Source organism: Heteronotia binoei, chromosome 9 (assembly GCF_032191835.1).
Source record: "Heteronotia binoei isolate CCM8104 ecotype False Entrance Well chromosome 9, APGP_CSIRO_Hbin_v1, whole genome shotgun sequence".
Classification (NCBI taxonomy): Eukaryota; Metazoa; Chordata; class Lepidosauria; order Squamata; family Gekkonidae; genus Heteronotia; species Heteronotia binoei.
This window is the reverse complement of record NC_083231.1, coordinates 122,586,763-122,605,787: the sequence shown is the minus strand read 5'-3', so window position 1 is coordinate 122,605,787 and position 19,025 is coordinate 122,586,763.

The following is a 19,025-nucleotide window of genomic DNA, read 5'->3' as shown; positions in this document are numbered from 1 at the left end:
TGTTTTGTATGTGGATGATGTGGTGATTTATGTCACAAACACTTATACTTCCTTAAAGGTTATTCATTAATTGATTTATCATTTTGGATTAATTTCAGGTCTAGAATTTAATAAGCAGAAATCAATTCTTCACCCAATTAATTTAAGTAGTGAACTAAGTGAAGAGTTAACTAAGATTTATAATTATTCAATATCAGAAAAATCTTGGTGTTTCCTCCCAGGAAAAATCTTGGTGTTTTTATTTCTCGGAAAATTAATACTCTTTTCTCAGCTAAACAGATGGAATGCTAAAATGTATTCTTGGGCAGATAGGATCCATATATTAAAGGCATTTATCCTTCCAAAATATTTATTTTTATTTCGGACAATTCCAATTTCCCTTACAAAAACAATTCTTGAGAAATTGCAGAGTGACTTGAATCAATTTTTCTGGGGTTATAAAAAAGCTAGCGTAATGCCAACACAATCCTGAGGTCATCATCATATGGAGGTCTAGATATTCCTAATTTAGTAGCATACTATGAAGCTGCTAACATTGGTCCCTTGTTAAAAGTGGCCACTTCTATTTCTCCCCCAGGTTGGGTAGAAATTGAAATGAATCCTTTCTCCCTTCACCTTTTGCATGACTGTTGGTGGAATTCGGAGTTATATAAAAGTATTTTGGAAAAGACTGTATTTCTGTTAAGTACTTCCATGCAGTTATGGCGACAAAATGTCTCTAGATTAGCTCCTCATCCAGCTTTTGTAGCATCTTACACTAACCAGGTGTAGTTCTTACTGAGACATGATAACAATCATTTTCAAAACTAGTTCACTTCTGGGACAAGAGTAAATTTATGAAAAAATTATCTATGGAGTGTAAAATTAAACAAAAAGTTCCTTGGTACAGTTATTTGCTGATAAAACAAATTTGGAGCCAATGTTGATCGATATGTATAACCAAGAGACTTGATTCCTTTGGACCATTTATTATATACTAAATTGGATCAACAGCCTGGCCTTATAAGAAAATTATATAAGATTCTGAATGTTAAGATTGAGGAACCCATTACTTTATATCAAAAACACTGGGAGGTTGAGTTAGGCAGGCATCTCACAAAGGAAACTTGGGCTAACATCTGGGCATCAACCAGCTTTAACTCAAAGATTTTCTCAGTACGGTTCCAATCAGCAAAACTAATTCTGAGATATATAGGTCGTCTGTCATGTTGTACAATTTTAAGGCTATAACTACTCCTCCATGTCCTAAATAATGTGGTTTATCTGCTTCTTACTTATACTACTGGTGGTCTTGTCCCTACATTTTGCAATTCTGGCAGCAAGTTATTATGGTGATAAATCAAATGTTGGATGTTAACTTAACTGTGGACTCGGTTGTGATTTACTTGATTGCTGGAATGGCTTGGCTATTGCAAATAGGAAAAAGTAGTTTATATCCATTTTGTTATCAGCTGCAAAAACTGAACTGGCTTTAAAGTGGAAGGACAAACATCCTCCATCTCTGCAGCACTGGAAGACCAAAATATGGGGCAATTTTATTTTGACTAAACTGGCTTACTCTTCTTCCCAAACTTTTCCCATAGTTTGTGAAAAAAGGTGGTTATACTTTGGTTTCATATAATTACTTATCTCACTGAGGAAAATACTTTACATAAAAATCCTGTATATTCTAGCTTGATATATTTTTAATGATGTATGTGTTATCGTTGTATGATTTCAGTGTATGATTCTGTTTTTGTTTGGTTTTTGCATTCTAAATAGCATCATGGAATTTTGGGGCAGGCAAATGTTAGATGCAATCTGTGCCGGTGAACATTGCTAGGTAATCTGTCAACTTTTGTAAGATTGATGTGTGTCTGGAGCACGAGTCCCATGGCTCATGTCCGGTCTCGACCTGCTGACCCCTGCCCGGGAGATTGGCGAGTGTATACAAATAACAAAGCAAAATTAGTATTTAATTATGCTTGATGAAATCAAAGCACAAATTGTTGCATGTGAATATGACATATTTTAATCCTAAAGTAACAACATAAAATGTAGGTAATACCTATTCATTCTCATAAATGGAGGTGAATGGTTATCCACAATTATAACTGTCTATGGTGCTTTACATGGTATTTTTCTATGTGGGCTTTTTTTTGCATTGTTTTTTTTTCCGTACGAACTTATTTCCATGTGGGCATTTTTCCATGTTGGCTTTTCCCTGCGAGCATTTATGACCATGGGCTTTTTTTCTGTGAGTTTTTTTTACTGTGGACTTTTTTCCAGTTAACTTTTATAATTGTGGATACCCATTCATCTCCATTTATGAAAATGAACAGGTATTACCTATATTTGTGTAGTTTTTTTAGGATTAAAATATGCCATATTCACATGAAACAATTTGTGTTGTGATTTTATTAAGTATAATCAATTTGTGATTTTATCAAGTATAACAATTAAAGCTGAACCACGGTGGCAAATCTGAGAATTTTCAATGGTTGCATGTGGCTTATACAGGATTGACTCATACGGTTTCTGTTGCACCATTGGATGATTCTGCTCTCCTCTGGCCACCGCTGGTCCCATCAGGCAAGAACCCCAGCTGAAGGCCACTGACCTTTGAGGGAGACTTTGTGCTTTGAAGCGTTCTTGCCATGTTTTGAATGTATGAATGTTAAGGTAGGATGTGCTATGTTTTATAAAATTCTAATTGGTTTATAATTTCTATGAAATTATTATGATGATTGATTTTTATGCAGCTAGAAAAAGCTTCTATGTGAAATGAGGAAAACTGGGTATCACATTGTCATACCAAGCCATTATTTATGCATAGCTGTGCACCTAGAATTTGTTCTTTGCTGCACGTATCAAGAACTAGAGTAGATCTTTTCATGGACACTTAATTATTCTTCCTTGTTTGACATTTGTATGTAAAATGGGTTCATGTTCCATCATTTGTAATCCTTGTACATTTTGAATATTGCTCTGTTATTTAAGTATTTTCAACTGTATTCTTGACTTAAGAATTACACATATATTTTTCCAGTTTCTTGCATTGTATATGAGGCTGGTTAGCACGGAACTGTAGGGTTACTTACCTACTTAACTTTCTATCCATGTCATTCTTTTGTTTAGGTTGCACAATCTCCAAGTGAGGGTTTAGGCTTCCCACCCCCCCCCCCCCGCCCTGCCGGGGGACCCCTGAATTAGCAGCCTAATCCCCCGCTCCCTAAAAATCTGATAGTGAGGGGGGGGGGTGGAACGGCGTTGTGTCTCTTTCCTTGCCTGGCTTCAGGATTTTCCCTTCCTCCGAGTTGCAAAGACCCGCCCACCGCCGGCCTGTTATTCGCTCCAGTCTGGCCTCCCTTCATGAGGTGCATGCTGGGACTTGTAGTCCTTGCATCCTCTCATGTCTGCTGAGCATTATTCTCTATGTGGAGATTGATTCTCATAGAGTATAATGGGGAATTAATCTGGAGGTTTCAGGGGCTCTGGGGGAGCTGTTTTTTGAGGTAGAGGCACCAAATTTTCAGTATAGTATCTAGTGACTCTCCCCAAAGTATCTCCCAAGTTTCAAAACGATTGGACCAGGGGGTCCCATTCTATGAGCCTCAAAAAAAGGTGCCCCTATCCTTCATTATTTCCTATGGAAGGAAGACATTTAAAAAAAGTGTGCGGTTCCTTTAAATGTGATGGCCAGAACTCCCTTGGAGTTCAATTATGCTTGTCACACCCTTGTTCCTGGCTCCACCCTGATCTCTCCTGGCTCCACCCCCAAAGTCCCCGGATATTTCTTGAATTGGACTTGGCAACCCTATGAGGGCTGGAGATCACTCAGAATTACAACTGTTCTCCAGATGGCAGAGATCAGCTCCCCCTGAGGTGGTGGTGAGTGAATGCCTTCACTGGGGTGGGTGGGAAGACAGCAAGGCTGGGGGCGGGACTCACTCAGAAGCATTTAGTGTTACCTTTCCAGGTTGGCTGGAAATTTCTAAGGTATCACTACAAGCCTCTGAGGGAGAGGCCTTTCCTCCTGGGGAACCACTGTTGCCAATCTTCAGGTGAGGGCTGTGGAAGCTGACTAGGTGATTTCAAATTTTAAAAGTTTATTAAATTTCAGTTAAAGGAAGGGAAAGGAAGGAACATGGGTGGAAAAGGAAAAAGGGGGGTTGGAGGGGGGAGCATATATCTTTCTATTTACATTTACTTTTCAGTTTGTCCATTAACATTTTCTAATATTTCATGATCTTTATCACGTTTACACTTACTCTTTCAATTCATCCCTTATATCATCCAAACATTTTGTTAATGCATCTTTATAATTCATATTTATAATTGCACATTGCAAGTTAATATCTTCACCATTACAGTATATCCTATTAACCTCATCTAATATACTTTTATCCAACCATTTTGTATACGTTAGCTTTTTATAATTACATCCAAAAATGTAAAAAGTTTATTTCATACCCTATTTTTCATATAATACCTAGCCAATCATATAAAGGTTGCCAGGTCTCCTTGTTTTCTTGTAATTTGCCTTCTTTAAGTTTAGTAGAGAGTATGTCCATTTCTGCTGTTTCTAGGAGCTTCTTCTTTTTTTTAACGTTCAAAAGTTTATTAACGGTTCAAAATTGTACAATAGTCAAATGAGAAAGGTGTCAAGATATATCAAGCACTAAACAAAAAATGACATACTGCTGCAAACAAATACACTACAATAAATGAATGCATATGATAAAAGTGCTGATGCCAAACAGGAAATCAAACATATGAAAAAACAACCCTCTCCCCTCCCCCCCCCCCAAAAAAAACAAGCAAACAAAAAATGATTTCCAAAATGATTTCTTGTCTCAAGGTGTAGAACGTATATTTCTGCATGGAAAAATAAAACTGAAAGAGAGATAAAGCCTATAGAAAAATGCAAGGATGGTGAAAAAAAATGCTTAGAATCAGAATTGGAACTCAAAAATTTCCACCCCTGTGCCAGAAAACAAAGGCAACAATTAACATATATACATATAAGAATTAGAAGAGGAGTAAAGACATGTGGAAAGTGTTAAAGGGAGTGATTTCTTAAGAGTTAATGTAGTCCACCAAAGGAAACGATTTAGCATAAAAATTAGATGAGTCGGTATTCTGCAAACTGGAGTGTTTTTTTTTTCCATTACAAAGTGATCCCACACTTTAGCAAACCATGTGGTCAGTGAGGGAGCAGTTGACACTTTCCAAAATGAGGCAATAGATGCTTTAGCAGCAACTAGCAGACTGGCAATCAAATCTTGATGTGCTTTAAGGATGTCAGGAGTGTCCCATAAATTCAAAAATATCAAAGAAGGATTGAGAGGTATCCAATAGGAGGTGATAAGCTCGATATAGTGATGAACGATGTTCCAAAAATTGATAATGGAAGGACATTCCCACCAACAGTGGGCGAAGGTGCCTCTAAGATGACACTTTTTCCAGCAATAAGGCAAAGTAGCTTTAGAAAAGAAGGATAATCTTGCCGGAGTGAGATACCAATGGTTGATTATTTTGAACGTCTGAAGCCTGGTGGTGATAACTGGTGATGAGCATAAAGAAGAAGAATAGATGGCATTCCATTGCTCAGTATCTAAAGAGAGGCCACAATCACTGTTCCATACAAATTGATGTCCCAAAGGTCTAGTATAAAAATTCTCAAAACGATGTCATAGATTGCAGATATGAGACCCTTGTGATTAGAGGTTGAGACATGTAGTAACCGTTGAATGGCTGTGAGTGGAGAACGAAAGATTTTATGAAGGTCAAGTTTGGTCAGAGTATGATTTAGTTGAAAGTAAAACCCCCCAAGAAATATTGCTACTGATTTTTTGTTCCAAAATATTCTTAGAAAGAAGCCCAGATGCTCAAGATACATCTTTAATTCTGGAGACATTGGCAGCTTTCCAGACCTGAAGAACAGGAGATGAATGACCAGGGATAAACCAGAGTTGTTTGGAGAGAGAGCAGTATCGAGAGAACTCTGGAACTAGATGTTTTCTGAGACCATCCTAGGTAGTGAGAATGGTGTTAAGCATAGGGTTCAGTTTAACACCTGGGGGTTGTGATTTAGAATCTACCAAAATACAGTCCTGAGGACAGAGTGGGAGTAGAAGTGGTCTGAATGGTTTTGACCATCCTGCTGTATCTCCATGATGTGCTATTTTGACTACTGATGAAAGCAGTGCCATCTTATAATATAACAGAATATCAGGAAAACTGAGCCCTCCTTCAGAGATATGACACCCAATGACATGGAAACCCACTCTGGGTTTCTTGTTGTTCCAAAGGAAAGAGTTGAATGCTGCTTGCCATTTATGTAAGGTCGGTGGGGGAATAATTAGTGGGATGGTACGGAATAAATATTTTGAAAGTGCAAAAGCTTTTGACAGATACAATCTATCCACAAAGGAGGTAGTTAGTTTGTCCCATTTTATAAAGTCAGAGCAGATTACTTTAAACTTCACCACAAAGTTGAGAGATCGTAATTGAGAAAGATCATTGGGAAGCTGTATGCACAGGTAAGGAATTGAGAGTTTGGACCATTGAAAGCATATCGTTGTCTAAGAGATATTTCTAAATCCACTGTTAAGTTAATACCGTAGGTATAGGAGCTTCTGAATAAATTCTCCTTGGTTAGGCATGTGTTGTAATTTCCACCATCTCGAATAAACTATTCTTGCTGTTACTGCATGAATCAGAAACTTGACTGTCAGTTTAGGAAGAGAGTCTTGAATGTTCAAAAGATACATCTCTGGTTTGTGCAGTAAATTAATCTTTAAGATTTTTTGGAGGCAATTATGTATCTCTTTCCAATAACCTTTCGCTAGATCACAATACCACCACGTGGTAAAATGATCCTTTCAGTTTCTGACATTTCCAACATTTATAGGACACATTTGACTACATCTTCGCAAGTCTGCCTGGTGTGATGTACCATCTATAAAACATCTTGTATATATTTTCCTTAAAGGTGACTTATCTTGTAATTTTAACATTCTCTTTCCATAATTTTTCCCAGGTGACTAGATCAATATTATATCCAATATTCTGCAACCATTTAATCATATTTTTGACTATTTCAGCTTGCATCTTCAGTGCCAACAAGAAATTATAATTTTTAATACGTTTTTCTTCCCCTCCTGTTATAATTTTATCAAACTCATTTTCCTGTTTTGCAAAACCGGTCTCTTTATCCTTCGTATATCTAGATTTTATTTGCAATTTTGTCCACCAGTCTAATTTTACATCTTCATTTATCTTTAAATTATCTGCCTCATTCAATAAATTTCCATATGTAAGCATTTCTTCAAAATTTAACAATTTTGGTTGTATTACTACTTCTAATGGTGATAACCATTTTTGGGATGCTCCTATATATTTGAGGCTTTATCCAATTCCATGTTGAGTAAATTGATTTTCTGATTTCATTATATTAAATACATTTTTCTTAGACAACTTTTGATACCAAGGATATGACTGCCACTCACTTGGTAAATCCAAACCTTCTAGGATTAATAATCTCTTCTTCTTCAGAGTAATCCATTCTCTTTGTCAGGTTCCCAGCCAAAGAATAACACAGTCCAAGAATTCAGCAGTTTATTTCAAAGGCTCTGATGAGGCAGTACAGCATCCTTGCTAAGACTGATGTCTTAGCTTTGGGGTCTCATATTTAACCCCTCTGCTTAACCGTTATAATTCATGCAAGCATGCCAAGCTAAAACACGGGGTGGTTAGGCAGAAAGAAGACGTGTCGTCACCCCATCCTCCCCCCTCCTAGTCTCAGAAGTTCAGGTGCACTATCTACTTCTTCCCAAACTGTTGACCTTAATGGTTTTTGAAGGCCTCTTACTAACAAGTTCAGTAGACAAGCAGTTTGTAAAGGAGGGGGAGGGGAAGGGGAAGCTAGCAAAGCACGTAGCAGCTACAGTCTAGGCTTATACAATTTATGGAAAGAGAAATAATAATATCAGCATGGTGTTATATTGACTCTTGACATTCTGCCCCTCTTAAGGAACCCTTCCCCCCGGTTTGTCCGGATATTTCAAGTGGAAGTCCTTAATGAGTTTTCTACAATTTGTCTCAGAAGCTCAAACCCATTCTGCTTGACTGAGGGGAAAGTGGGTCCATTTGATCAAATAGTACAGTTCTCCCCTTTTCAACTTTGAATCAAGGACTTCTTGCACATCATGATGAATCTGACCACAAATCAATGTCGGAGCTGGAGGGTGGCGTTCTGGATGCCAGGGGGATAGGCCAGGATCCCGTTTGAGATAGCTGGAATGAAAACAAGGGTGCACATGTTTAAGATTTTTGGGTAGGTCCAATTCAACAGTCACATTATTTACAATCCTTTTGATCGGGAAGGGTCCTAGGTATTTCATGCTCAGTTTCTTACAGTTTTGTGCATTTGGGAGGTGTTTAGTGGAAACATATACTGTATCCCCAATCTTCAGATCCCAAAGTTTAGAGTGCTTTTTATCTTAATGTTTTTGTAGGATTCTTTAGCACGTGTCAGTTCTTGCTGGATGGCTCCCCACCCTTGAGATATTTTTCCCCAGCACTGCAAAAAATCTGTGGGTCTTGCAGTGGGTGATTGGAGTTATGGGAATGGTTTGCCTTCATAGCCATTAACTATGAGAAAGGGACTTGCATTCATTGCGCTATGTACACTGTTGTTGTAGGCGTATTCCACAAAGGGTAAAAGGGAGACCCAATCGTCTTGTTGATAAGATGTGTAACACCTCAGGAATTGTTCAAGCACCGCGTTGGCGCGCTCCCTCTGTCCATCTGTCTGTGGGTGGCATGCTGAGCTCAGTCCTTGTTCCATCCTCACCAGTTTACAAAGGCGACCCCAAAAAGCTGCAACGAATTGGGGCCTGCGATTGGATATCACCTTGTTTAGGAAAGAATATAGGCGAAAGACATGTTGTGTAAACAGTTGGGCTAATTTCTTAGCAGTGGGGAGCTGTTTGCAGGGGATGAAGTGTGAGAGAACGTGTCCACCCAGACTACTGTTTCCCCTTAAAGGGGAGCAAGTCCGTGATAAAATGCATGGCAATGCACTCCCATGGCCTGGAAGCGATGGGGAGGGGCTGTAGTTCTCCTGGGGGCAGGCCACTGCGCTTCTTCGCCATTATACAAGTGGGGCAGCTGGTCACATATTGGGAGACATTCTTTTGCAACCCTGGCCATCAAAACTGCCGTTGTACTGTGTGAATCATTTTTACAAATTCAAAATGCCCCCTCAACTTGGAATCATGTGCACGTTGTATTACTTCCGCTCTTAGTGGCTCAGGAACAAAGAGTTTATTATCCTTTTACCACACTCCCTCGGGAGACAGGGTGAGTTGTAACTCTTGGTCGGGGGGGGGGTGTGTGTCTCTGAAGTTCCTCCCTTAAAGAAGTAAGGAATGGCCCGTTAGCTTCCCGCTCTCATTTTTCTTGTGAATAAGTGATCACGAGTGCACTAAGTTGGGCGGGGGTAAAGAGTGAGTCTATGACCACCTCCCTCTTGCTCTCATGTTGAGGTAGATGGGACAAAGCGTCAGCAAGGAAGTTCAGCCGCCCCGGGATGTGACCTAAGGTGAAATTGAATCTGTGGAAAAACCCCGCCCATCTGACTTGCTTGGTCGAGAGTTTACAGGTTGCAATTAATGCGGTTGGTTTTTGTGATTAGTCCATAATTCAAACTGTTCTCTTGCCCCCTCTAAGTAGTGATGCCACTTTTCTAAGGAGAGCTTAATGGCTGACACCTCATCCCATACCGACCAGTTTCTTTTGGAGGGGGGAGAAATTTTGAGACAGGAACGCAAAGAGGTGACGTTTCCCATCCACCCCCTCTTGGAGTAACATGGCGGCTCAGGCCACATCGCTTGCATCACATTGCACAACAAACTTTTTATTTTCATCAGGATGAATTAGGCAGGGTTCAGAAATGAACAGTTGTTTTAACGCTTCAAAGGCTTTCTGACACTCAGGGGACCACTCTAGCTTGGCCATGGCTTTGGAAGCTGTGGCTCCCTTCCCTTTCATTTTTAACAGTTCCGTGAGGGGCATGGCCATTGCTGCAGAATTGTTTATGAACCCTCTGTAGAAATTGGTGAAACCAAGGAAGCTCTGTAACTGCTTCAGGGTCGTGGGTGCTGCCCACTCGGCCATGGCCCGCACTTTTTCCGGAACCATGCCCAGCCCACCAGCTGAAATCCGGTAATCCAGAAAGTTGAGCTCCATTTTGTGGAACTCACATTTCGAAAACTTAGCAGAGTTTATTGTCATATAAGGTCTGTAGTACTTGGTGTACCAGTTGTATGTGGGAGGGGACATCTTGTGAATAAATTAACTCGTCATTCAGATAACAGACCACCCCCTCGTAAAGAAACTTATGCAACACTTCATTGATCAAGTTCATGAAAACTCCTGGTGCCCCCTTTAATCCAAAAGGCATCACCAAGTACTCGAACTGGTGTTAAATGCAGTTTTCCACTAATCCCCCTTCCAGATATGGACCCTGAAGTAAGTGTCTCGGAGATCCAATTTGGTAAAGATCTTCCCCTGCAAGACCTCACTAAGGAGATCTCTAATCAGGGGCAGTGGGTACACATTACTCATAGAAATGGCATTAAGACCCCGGAAGTCAGTGCATAGTTGCAGCCCACCATCCTTTTCTGGCGGAACAACACGCAGAACAACACTGGAGTGGCATGGGAAGATTTCGCAGGTTGAATGAACCCCTCTGCAAGTTAGTATCCAGGAACTTCTTTAGCTCCTCCCTCTCCACTCTACTCATTGAATACAGCTTAGATTTGGGGAGCGGCTCCCCCTCCAATAGCTCAATGGCGCAGTCTATGAGGCGGTGTGGGGGAAGCTCGTCCACATCGAACACCCCCTCTAAGTCTCTATAATCTGGCAGAATGGAGGAAACCTCTTCACTCAAGCACAGTTTTTCAATTTGAGGGGGAGGTTGGGGGCCCCATTTTGGGTTCCATCACATCCTGGATCTTGGAAATAAATGGCATTCCCACTCCATTGTACGAAGGGGTCATGAACTGCCAGCCATTCTAAACTGAGGACAGCTTGGAACTTTGTGGAAGGTGCAATCATGAAAGTTCGGGGTTCCCAATGTTCCCCCACCCCAGCGCACAAGTTTCTGTCCCCTCTGTACATGGTTCTCCCCTCATCAGAGCCCCATCCATTTGCTCAAACAATAAAGGGGTTGGGAGGGGTTCCTTCTTCAGGCCTAGAGCTTCTACCAGAGCAGGGGACAGCAAGTCTTTTGAGCACCCCGAATTTAAGAGGGCCCAGATGCAAAAAATCTCTGAGTTCTTGGGTTAACTAAGGTGATGGGCACAAAGTATAAAGTTCCCGAAATGCTCACCTGTAACAGCGCAGCTGTCCACGGGACCTGCTGTTGGGTGCACTTTACAGCAGGTTGCCATTTCCTGACACCTGTTCATCACCCTCTTCCTCTCCTGAAATATCTTTGGTTCTCCCTTGGGTGTAGAAGTTACTTGTGGCTCTATGCTTCAGCTTGGGCATTCACTGGCAATGTAATTCTCTCCCCCCCACACACACACATTTGAAGCATAGTCAGGCTCTTGCGCAGCGATCTCGTTCTCCCAGAGTGAGTCATGTCTCCAGGGCCCATCGGTTCAGGGTGGGTTTAGGTGTCTTTTCTTTTGGGTCCTTAGACCCTCTGCTCCCTTGCTATTTACGATGGAGGGCTATGATCTTGTGTCAATCTTCTACTTCACACACTAGTTGAATCCAGTCCAGTAGCGTTTGGGGGTCCCCCGCCTCAAGCGCTTTCCCAAAGATGTTGGAGTTGAGGTCCCTTTTGAACTGCTCTATCCTGACCCTGTTGTCCCAATGATGCATTTAGAAGACGGAACACACTGGTATATTCTTTCACCAACTTCGAGCCTTGCCGCAAGTCTTGCAGGGCCGAGATAGCATTAGTCTCCTGCAGGGGATCTTCAAATTGCTGGAGTAGGGCTCTCAGCAGCTCTCTGACTGAATTCAGCACCGGGTAATGGGCTTCAAACAAAGTCACGAGCCAGTCTGCAGCCGCCCCCTTCAAACAGCCACCTATATAGATCACTGACTCCTTTGTCAGAAAGTTATGCGTCCACATGCTAAGGTGACCCCGCACCAATACCATAAAATATTCCAGCTTTGCAGGGTCCCTATCAATCTTCGCTTCATGGACCCTGGGACCTCCCGGTAGTTGAGCTGGTTCCACAGGTACCTCGGGTGCCGGGGGAGGGGGGGTTGTACACCGTCTGCCAGCGCCCCTCTGCCTGGCGGAACAGCAGGTGGTGCTTGGCCTGGAGGTGCCCCAGCAACCTGAACAGCTACATCTTGATGTTGATGAGCAAGGCCTCTCATCTTTTGCACCAAAAACTCATTCATCACCAGAATCTCAACTCGCATTTGCCGGCTCTGCAACGCGAGTGCTTCGCGGACCCAGTTTTCCAAGCTACCACTGGCCCCACTCCAGCAAGGGTGCTCCACATCTTCATCTTCATCTTCGAACCCCCAGGAATGGTAGGCTCGGTAGAGGCCCGAGGACCTCGGTTGGAAAGGGCCCCCCCTTGTGAGTCTCCGATAATACCCTCCCGGAGACCCTGGGACCCCCACTCTTTCTTCCTAACTGTGACGGAGGTGGGGATTACTTTTGGTCCCACCGGTTCCGGTTCTTCCTCTACTGGTTTAATTGGTTCTTCCCCAGCGTTATCCTTCTCTTCTCCCAACATCTTCGGGGATGGATAAGTAGCTGAGTTAGTAGGTGAGTCTTCGCAATATGTCAGGTCCCCAGCCAAAGAATAATGCAGTCCAGGAATTCAGCAGTTTATTTCAAAGGCTCTGATGAGGCAGTACAGCATCTTTGCTAAGACTGACGTCTTTGCTTTGGGGGTCTCATATTTAACCCCTCTGCTTAACCATTACAATTCATGCAAGCGTGCCAAGCTAAAACGTGGGGTGGATAGGCGGAAAGGAGACATGTCACCCCATCCTCCCCCCCACCCCGTCTCAGAAGTTCAGATGTACTAGCTACTTCTTCCCAAGTCGTTGACCTTGATGGTTTCTGAAGGCCTCTTACTAACAAGTTCAATAGACAAGCAGCTTGTAAAGGAGGGGGAGGGGAAGGGGAAGGGAAAGCTAGCAAAACATGCAGCAGCTACAGTCTAGGCTTATACAATTTATGGCAAGAGGAATAATAATATCAGCATGGTGTTATATTGATTCTAGGAGTTAAATAATTTTCCTATGTTATTAGTATGTTCATTACTATACAAAAGTGGCCTGTATGAAGAGGGCTTTAATGCTCTTGAGTGTGAAAGTTTGGACGGGAAAATACAGGAAATAGAAGTGACCATTTTGTTATCAATGAACTTTATTAAGAAGAAAAAACAGTAATAACAGAAATTAAAACTCTATATGGAAATATTTAAAAATAAAATTAAGTAATTTAGAATTTGTCAACCTTTTAAATCTTGGTATGAAGTAATTTCTAAAATTACTGTCAAGTATTCACAGCTTTTGAACAACTATATGGCTTATTTTTTTTCAAATAATATTGTTTACTTATTGTTATTAAATATTAAAGTCATAACAAAACCATAGCATAACATTAATTTGACATCCAAGATCAATTCCCCTTTACTTGTGTTTTAAAAAAGTACACCCACTGATCATGACAAGACTATCTAACCCTAATAGTAAAAGCAACGATTATTTAAGAACAACAACAACAATAGCTTAGATATAATTCTTCATTGTAAATTAGCCAATCTCCTTGAGTAGTTAAGTTTATCTTCCACTTGCTCATATTGCTGCACAGAAGTGGCAACTATGTCATGTACTGCCTCGTATTTCCACTTTTTCACCTCTAGGTGACCTTCCTGCGCATTAACCACTGTTAATGCACACCTGTAGGTGACAAGCGTGTGCATTAGCAAGTTTGTGGCAAGCCAGGTCCCTCTGCAGTCCATCATTATATCAATAACATAGCAAAATTATTATTTTATTATACGTGATAAAATCACAATCTTAAAACAGCAACACAACATGTAGATAATACCTGTTCAGTCTCATAAATGGAGGTGAATTATTCGGTTCTAGGAAAAAAAGTCCAAAGCAAAAACCCACGGACATAAATGCTCACAGGAAAAAAGCCCCCATGGAAATATGGCCACATGGAAATAAACCCACATGGAAAGAAGCCTATACTGAAAGAAGCCCACATGGAAAAATATGTAAAGCACCATAGATGTTTATAATTGTGGAATAGGGTTGCCGTGGAATAGGCAATAGGGTTGCCAAGTCCAATTCAAGAAATATCTGGGAACTTTGGGGGTAGAGCCAGAAGTAAGGTTGTGACAAGCATAACTGAACTCCAAAGGGAGTTTTGGCCATCATATCTAAAGGGACCACGCTCCTTTTAAATGCCTTCCCTCCATAGAAAATAATAAAGGATAGGGGCACCTTCTTTTGGGACTCATAGAATTGGACCACCTGGTCCAATCCTTTTGAACCTTGGAAGGTATTTTGAGGAGAGGCACTGGATGCTATGCTACAAATTTGGTGCATCTACCTCAAAGAACAGCTTCCCCCCAGAGCCCGAAATACCAGTGGATTAATTCTCCATTATACCATTTTTTTTATTAATTCCAACTATGTTTATTGATTTCCCCCTTCCAGAGTCAGTCCTGCTTAGCTTCTTAGATCTATGAGGCCTTAACTACTTCTGCTATTTAAGAAAGAGAAGCTCTCACAGAGCAGGCAGTAATTTGCCTAACCCCAAAACCACATGTTTTGGCATTCCTGAAAAGTATAGGCAACTGATACTTCACGATTCTGGCGTGGAAAAATCCAGACAGAATTCTGATTTTAGGTGACAGAGATCTTATGCTTGAATTAAACAAAGATACCATCTGTGGAGATGGCACCTTTGATAAAGTGCCTTATATGTTTTACCAACTGTCCACATGGCATGCCAAGGTGCGTAATTCATATCCACCATGTATTTACATTTTACTTCAAAAAAGGAACATGAAGGTTTAAAATAACAGAATGTTTAAAATAATGACGCTATTGATTCCAGATAAACTGTTGTGGGGGTGCAATGATCTTAATTCCTTGTTCCATCCCAGTGTGTGGTCTCTATTCGATGTAGGCTTCCCAACCCTCCTGCCCTGGCGGGGGACCCCAGGATTTCCACCCTCTTCCCCCGCTCCCCCAAAAAACGGAAGCGGGGGGAGGGGGTGGAAACGGCGCCGGGAAGCATGGCGAGCCGCCGCATCCTGGAGCCGGCGAGGCCGCTGTGCTGCTGCTGCCCCCTCCCCTGCCCCCTCCCCTCCCACCGCAGCTGCTCCTCCGAGATGGGCCCAGGCTGAGCCCATCTCAGAGGAGCAGCCAAGAGGCGGCAGCAGCACAGGAGAGGGCGAGGCAGGCCAGGAGCATGGCGAGCCGCGAATCCGGGCCCTTCTAGGACCCGGACTCGCGGCTCGCCACGCCCCCGGCCCGCCTCCACCCCCCCCTCCGCTTCCACCCCAGAGGCGGAGCGGGCGAGGTGGCAGTGGCCTCTCTGCTCGCCGTGGCTGCTCCTCCGAGATGGGCTCAGGCTGAGCCCATCTCGGAGGAGCAGCCACGGCGAGCAGAGAACAGGCGTCAGCTGTGCTGCGGCGTCGCCCGCTCCAAGATGGGGCGGCTCGCCGTTTCCCCCCCTCCCCCTAGCTCCACCCCAATGTCTCCTGGCTCCACCCCCAAAGTCCCCAGATATTTCTGGGGGTGGACTTGGGAACCCTAATTCGATGGACTGCAGAGAGACCTGGCTTTTCACAAACTAACATTGGCTAATGTACAGGTAGGTTGCCTAGAGGTAGAAAATAGGAAATATGAGGCACTGCATTACATGGTTGCCACTTCCGCGCTTAAACTTAGTTGCTTAAAGATACTGGCTAATTTGCAATGAAGATTTATATCTGAGTTATTATTGTTGTTGTTAAATAATTGTTGCTTTTACTATTAGGGTTAGATAGTCTTTTGTCATGGTCACTGGGTGTACCACACTGGATTAACATTAAAAAAGTCTGACAAATTGTAAATCAACAAAGTTAAAGTATTTAATTTTATTTAAATATATATTTCTATGTAGAGTTTAATTTCTGTTATTATTATTTTTTCCTTCTTAATAAAGTTCATTGATAACAAAATGGTCACTTCTTGTTGCATGTGAATATGACATATTTTAATCCTAAAATAACAATATAAAAATAACAAAATGGTCACTTTTTGTTGCATGTGAATGACTTATTTTAATCCTAAAATAACAACAACATATTAATGGTTATCCACAATTATAAACATCTATGGTGCTTTATGTCCATGGGGTTTTTTCTTTGGGATTTTTTCCTTTGTGCTTTTGTCCGGTTACCGAATTATACATATCTATAGTGCTTTACATGGTATTTTTCCATGTGGGCTTCTTTCTGTGTGGGCTTTTTTTCTGGATGAGCTTTTCCCCTGTGAGCATTTATGACCTTTTTTTTTTTGCTGTGGGCTTTTTGCATGGAACTGTTTCCTGAAAACTAAATCCTGGTCTGCAGTGCATATAAATGTGAAGATCTTAGTAAAGGCCTTTTGGAAAGAACATGCACACAAAACACTCCTAAGGAAGTTCCTAAAACACAGGGAGTAAATACACTTTGTTGAGAAACTCACCCGTGGCTCGATGTCAGTCTGATACCATTTGCCCAGAAGTACCGGTAGTGATTTACAGTTAATCCAATCCAAAAACCTGGATCGTTATCCTGGCTTCTTTTATTGATTTCAGCCTCCAGAAAGTCCTACAGAAACACAAATTTCATCACTGGAATGGGAAGGCCCCTTCCATTGTTTCCCTTGGGACATAATGGCTGCATTGATGTATTTTTACAAACTCATAATGAATCACAGATTCCCTAGCATATGACACAAACTAAGATTCTTTGAGGCATTCTGTGCTCATCCTTTCTTGTTCAGGAAGTTTGTAAGTGTTTTGCACTCTGATCAAACTCTAATTGGCCTTCATGTCCAATGCACGCAACTTAGCAAAAAAGGAATGCATTTCTCCATGAAAGCACATATTAGGGGTGTGCATGTGGCAAAGATTAATTTGTGAAAAAGCCAAAAAATGCCCTCAGAGGAAATAAGGCTTTTTGGGGGAGGGAGAGAAATCAGGAGAATGACAGTGGAGGGGGAGGAGAATGAAGGTGGTGGTGGGGGGGAGCATCAAGTGTCTTCTTGTGGTGTCCTGTTTCCAGCCGATGGCTCAAAGTCAGACTAACAACGAACTTCCTCTCCCTTTCATACTTTAGGGCAGGGGTGGCCAACGGTAGCTCTCCAGATGTTTTTTTGCCTACAACTCCCCTCAGCCCCAGCCATCGGCCATGCTGGCTGAGGCTGATGGGAGTTGTAGGCAAAAAAAATATCTGGAGAGCTACCGCTGGCCATCCCTGCTTTAGGGGATTCTTTCAGCCTTCTTTTGTCCCTACAATTAGAATCCATTGAGAGGTCAGAATGTGTTCCTCAAGGCTGGAACAAAGACCGGTCATCACTCAGCTATCACTGCAACAACTGTTTTATCGGTGCAGAGAATCAAAGATAAACTCAATCAGGGCAAGGGGGGGGCGGGATTGCAGCAATCTTGCAAATCTATTATTCGACTGCAAATAAGAAGAAATGCTCTAGAATGGTTAATATTTATAATTTCATACATACCTCAGAATGGATTAGCAAAGGAATGGGCTTCTGAAATAAGGCAATAGCTAAAACCTAGGCTTGTATGTATCATGCCTTCTTTGTGTTTCCTTATTACACAGTATAGCTAAATTGCTTTCCTTTTCAAGGCTGTTTGTTGCTGGCTGCTAGCAGACGGCAGGGCAGGGGGGAGGGAGAGATGGGCAATCTGGCCAATAGGGCCACAGAAGTGCATGCGCTCTGTCCAGTCACAGAATTTTTCACATTTTGAAAATCTGTGCTTGGCCAGAGCAGAGACAATAAAAGCAAAGGATCTGTCTGAGCCAGGTCCCATGCTGGTTTCTTGAGGTTTGGTTTGGCTGCCTGAGACTGTGTGGCTGCTGGCTTGCTAGTTCAGCCACTACTCTCGTCATGAGCCCTGACAAAGGGGAGCTGGAAGGGTTAACAGACCTGGAAAAGTTGCCAACCAGCTCCTCAGCCGAACAACCAGCAGCTGGCCGATCAATCTCTCCCCACATTCCAGCACCAGTGCTGATTGTTGACAATCTCCTGCAAGCTCTCCCCCCTCCTATCTCAAGAGTTCAAAGTAGGCTCCAGAAACAACTTTCAGAGTGAAGACATGAGGCACGCTGATGCTTCAGATCTCTCAGTCCTGAGTTCTAGCGGAGACGCTGCCACTCAGGGAGCAGGCTGATTGAGGCTCCCATGTAACTTCCAGCCAGGACCTGGTAACTATGTGGCGGCAACAAGTCAATTCTCTGGCTTGCATCCACTCTCCTTCCTGATTCCAGATCCTGACCTGCTTGAATTTCTTGGCACCCTGACCCTTGGGCTTTTGGACACTGACTTCTGATTCTGGTTTGCAATTTTGCTTTGGTGACTTGGCCCCTGCTTGACTTCCTGGACTTTGACCTTGGACTGGCTTTGGACTCCCACTTGCCTGCGCCCTGAGACTGTGACAACGCTGCACTTGACCTCACTGACTACTGTCTGGGTTTTTTTGGATTACCCTGCTGCTGTGTTCTTAGGACATCTGTTCTCTGAGTCCTGTCGCTGCTTGGAGTACCTGAAGAAGAAGACATCTACTGGTTTGCTTGACAAATTTTAAAATATTTTTCTCTTACGTCTTTTTAAATTTGCCTACTGTGTGTTAAGGGGGGGCTAAGGGGGGACTACTGTAGGTTGCGGGGGGCAGGCTGCCCTTGACTAGGCTAGTTAGATTTTTTTTTTAAGTTTAGTTGCTTAATTGGGGTTTGATAGTCATTTGCGCTGCTTGTTCC